The following is a 4,984-nucleotide window of genomic DNA, read 5'->3' as shown; positions in this document are numbered from 1 at the left end:
TCAAATCATGATGACGTCATCTAGGCGCCATTTTGTAAAATTAAATGATTGATCATATCATCGCAACTAATCATCAAAAATCATCCATATTTGCATCATATCAAGTTCAGGTGACAGGTCATCAGGACATATCATCAGAGGTCATGCAAAGGTCACGACGCGCATGTACGCGCGCGTCAAAATTTTAAATTTCCCCAAATCGACCGTGGTCAAGTTTGGGTACGTTTCTGGTCATTTTGAGCATGTCAAGAATTTGCGCGCGCACAGGTATGCGTGCGCGTTCTTGCACCTACCATCGTTATGCATCTTCGAGTCATCATTTCTTTCATGTCTTTCCATTGTTCATTATCTTCTGATTAATTTGATACCTCATTCAGCCTCTTACGACCAATAATACGGGAATGCGCGTCCATTCAAATTTGCATTACGCGCGCGTAAATGGGCTAAAATATGCCTATATAAAATTCACTGTAGCTCTTCAGGGAGTCCGTTGACCCCAATTTTTCTTTTCATATTCGAATAGAGTATGAATAGGAGATATGATTTCATGCCACATTTGACTCTTAATTACATCGTGACGTCATCAAAATGGCGTCGGAACTAAGAACAAGTGTTTTCTGTTTCATGATGTCACCACAGTCATTTAAATTGATTTTAATTCCGTAAATCTTGGTCTGTTCTCGCCAAATTTTCAATATGTTTTAGCTTAGAATGTATCCTTTAGACAATATCTCCACTGTTTCATTTTAAAGCTTGTACTATTCTCAAAACTAGAATTTGTAGAGTTTTGTCATCATGCCAATTTGGAATTGCAAGAATGTACATTCAATGTCAAGTTGACAATATGTTTCCTATTTTGCTCTCTGTGCTTGTCGAACACACTGTGGCCGACTGGATAACACACCTGACTGGTATACCAGGGTTCGGTGGTTCAAACCTCGCTGGACCCCCTTTTTTTTTTTTTTTTTTTTTGGTCCTTTTTAGGTGGTCTGTCATTAAGATGACAGATCACCTATTATATTCGTCAGAATTTACTTTATTTATTTTTATTGCCAAATCTTTGTCCACCTCTATCTCAAAATCGGGCATGTCAATTTCCTTGATTTTCATGTCATGTATGGGCATCATTATGGACATGGGAATGGAAACTTTTCAAGGTTATCAAATCATGATGACGTCATCTAGGCGCCATTTTGTAAAATTAAATGATTGATCATATCATCGCAACTAATCATCAAAAATCATCCATATTTGCATCATATCAAGTTCAGGTGACAGGTCATCAGGACATATCATCAGAGGTCATGCAAAGGTCACGACGCGCATGTACGCGCGCGTCAAAATTTTAAATTTCCCCAAATCGACCGTGGTCAAGTTTGGGTACGTTTCTGGTCATTTTGAGCATGTCAAGAATTTGCGCGCGCACAGGTATGCGTGCGCGTTCTTGCACCTACCATCGTTATGCATCTTCGAGTCATCATTTCTTTCATGTCTTTCCATTGTTCATTATCTTCTGATTAATTTGATACCTCATTCAGCCTCTTACGACCAATAATACGGGAATGCGCGTCCATTCAAATTTGCATTACGCGCGCGTAAATGGGCTAAAATATGCCTATATAAAATTCACTGTAGCTCTTCAGGGAGTCCGTTGACCCCAATTTTTCTTTTCATATTCGAATAGAGTATGAATAGGAGATATGATTTCATGCCACATTTGACTCTTAATTACATCGTGACGTCATCAAAATGGCGTCGGAACTAAGAACAAGTGTTTTCTGTTTCATGATGTCACCACAGTCATTTAAATTGATTTTAATTCCGTAAATCTTGGTCTGTTCTCGCCAAATTTTCAATATGTTTTAGCTTAGAATGTATCCTTTAGACAATATCTCCACTGTTTCATTTTAAAGCTTGTACTATTCTCAAAACTAGAATTTGTAGAGTTTTGTCATCATGCCAATTTTGAATTGCAAGAATGTACATTCAATGTCAAGTTGACAATATGTTTCCTATTTTGCTCTCTGTGCTTGTCGAACACACTGTGGCCGACTGGATAACACACCTGACTGGTATACCAGGGTTCGGTGGTTCAAACCTCGCTGGACCCCCTTTTTTTTTTTTTTTTTTTTTTGGTCCTTTTTAGGTGGTCTGTCATTAAGATGACAGATCACCTATTATATTCGTCAGAATTTACTTTATTTATTTTTATTGCCAAATCTTTGTCCACCTCTATCTCAAAATCGGGCATGTCAATTTCCTTGATTTTCATGTCATGTATGGGCATCATTATGGACATGGGAATGGAAACTTTTCAAGGTTATCAAATCATGATGACGTCATCTAGGCGCCATTTTGTAAAATTAAATGATTGATCATATCATCGCAACTAATCATCAAAAATCATCCATATTTGCATCATATCAAGTTCAGGTGACAGGTCATCAGGACATATCATCAGAGGTCATGCAAAGGTCACGACGCGCATGTACGCGCGCGTCAAAATTTTAAATTTCCCCAAATCGACCGTGGTCAAGTTTGGGTACGTTTCTGGTCATTTTGAGCATGTCAAGAATTTGCGCGCGCACAGGTATGCGTGCGCGTTCTTGCACCTACCATCGTTATGCATCTTCGAGTCATCATTTCTTTCATGTCTTTCCATTGTTCATTATCTTCTGATTAATTTGATACCTCATTCAGCCTCTTACGACCAATAATACGGGAATGCGCGTCCATTCAAATTTGCATTACGCGCGCGTAAATGGGCTAAAATATGCCTATATAAAATTCACTGTAGCTCTTCAGGGAGTCCGTTGACCCCAATTTTTCTTTTCATATTCGAATAGAGTATGAATAGGAGATATGATTTCATGCCACATTTGACTCTTAATTACATCGTGACGTCATCAAAATGGCGTCGGAACTAAGAACAAGTGTTTTCTGTTTCATGATGTCACCACAGTCATTTAAATTGATTTTAATTCCGTAAATCTTGGTCTGTTCTCGCCAAATTTTCAATATGTTTTAGCTTAGAATGTATCCTTTAGACAATATCTCCACTGTTTCATTTTAAAGCTTGTACTATTCTCAAAACTAGAATTTGTAGAGTTTTGTCATCATGCCAATTTGGAATTGCAAGAATGTACATTCAATGTCAAGTTGACAATATGTTTCCTATTTTGCTCTCTGTGCTTGTCGAACACACTGTGGCCGACTGGATAACACACCTGACTGGTATACCAGGGTTCGGTGGTTCAAACCTCGCTGGACCCCCTTTTTTTTTTTTTTTTTTTTTTGGTCCTTTTTAGGTGGTCTGTCATTAAGATGACAGATCACCTATTATATTCGTCAGAATTTACTTTATTTATTTTTATTGCCAAATCTTTGTCCACCTCTATCTCAAAATCGGGCATGTCAATTTCCTTGATTTTCATGTCATGTATGGGCATCATTATGGACATGGGAATGGAAACTTTTCAAGGTTATCAAATCATGATGACGTCATCTAGGCGCCATTTTGTAAAATTAAATGATTGATCATATCATCGCAACTAATCATCAAAAATCATCCATATTTGCATCATATCAAGTTCAGGTGACAGGTCATCAGGACATATCATCAGAGGTCATGCAAAGGTCACGACGCGCATGTACGCGCGCGTCAAAATTTTAAATTTCCCCAAATCGACCGTGGTCAAGTTTGGGTACGTTTCTGGTCATTTTGAGCATGTCAAGAATTTGCGCGCGCACAGGTATGCGTGCGCGTTCTTGCACCTACCATCGTTATGCATCTTCGAGTCATCATTTCTTTCATGTCTTTCCATTGTTCATTATCTTCTGATTAATTTGATACCTCATTCAGCCTCTTACGACCAATAATACGGGAATGCGCGTCCATTCAAATTTGCATTACGCGCGCGTAAATGGGCTAAAATATGCCTATATAAAATTCACTGTAGCTCTTCAGGGAGTCCGTTGACCCCAATTTTTCTTTTCATATTCGAATAGAGTATGAATAGGAGATATGATTTCATGCCACATTTGACTCTTAATTACATCGTGACGTCATCAAAATGGCGTCGGAACTAAGAACAAGTGTTTTCTGTTTCATGATGTCACCACAGTCATTTAAATTGATTTTAATTCCGTAAATCTTGGTCTGTTCTCGCCAAATTTTCAATATGTTTTAGCTTAGAATGTATCCTTTAGACAATATCTCCACTGTTTCATTTTAAAGCTTGTACTATTCTCAAAACTAGAATTTGTAGAGTTTTGTCATCATGCCAATTTGGAATTGCAAGAATGTACATTCAATGTCAAGTTGACAATATGTTTCCTATTTTGCTCTCTGTGCTTGTCGAACACACTGTGGCCGACTGGATAACACACCTGACTGGTATACCAGGGTTCGGTGGTTCAAACCTCGCTGGACCCCCTTTTTTTTTTTTTTTTTTTTTTGGTCCTTTTTAGGTGGTCTGTCATTAAGATGACAGATCACCTATTATATTCGTCAGAATTTACTTTATTTATTTTTATTGCCAAATCTTTGTCCACCTCTATCTCAAAATCGGGCATGTCAATTTCCTTGATTTTCATGTCATGTATGGGCATCATTATGGACATGGGAATGGAAACTTTTCAAGGTTATCAAATCATGATGACGTCATCTAGGCGCCATTTTGTAAAATTAAATGATTGATCATATCATCGCAACTAATCATCAAAAATCATCCATATTTGCATCATATCAAGTTCAGGTGACAGGTCATCAGGACATATCATCAGAGGTCATGCAAAGGTCACGACGCGCATGTACGCGCGCGTCAAAATTTTAAATTTCCCCAAATCGACCGTGGTCAAGTTTGGGTACGTTTCTGGTCATTTTGAGCATGTCAAGAATTTGCGCGCGCACAGGTATGCGTGCGCGTTCTTGCACCTACCATCGTTATGCATCTTCGAGTCATCATTTCTTTCATGTCTTTCC

Source organism: Lytechinus pictus, chromosome 9, assembly GCF_037042905.1.
Source record: "Lytechinus pictus isolate F3 Inbred chromosome 9, Lp3.0, whole genome shotgun sequence".
NCBI classification, from domain to species: domain Eukaryota; kingdom Metazoa; phylum Echinodermata; class Echinoidea; order Temnopleuroida; family Toxopneustidae; genus Lytechinus; species Lytechinus pictus.
The sequence above is the reverse complement of the archived record's forward strand: the minus strand, read 5'-3'. Positions refer to the sequence as shown.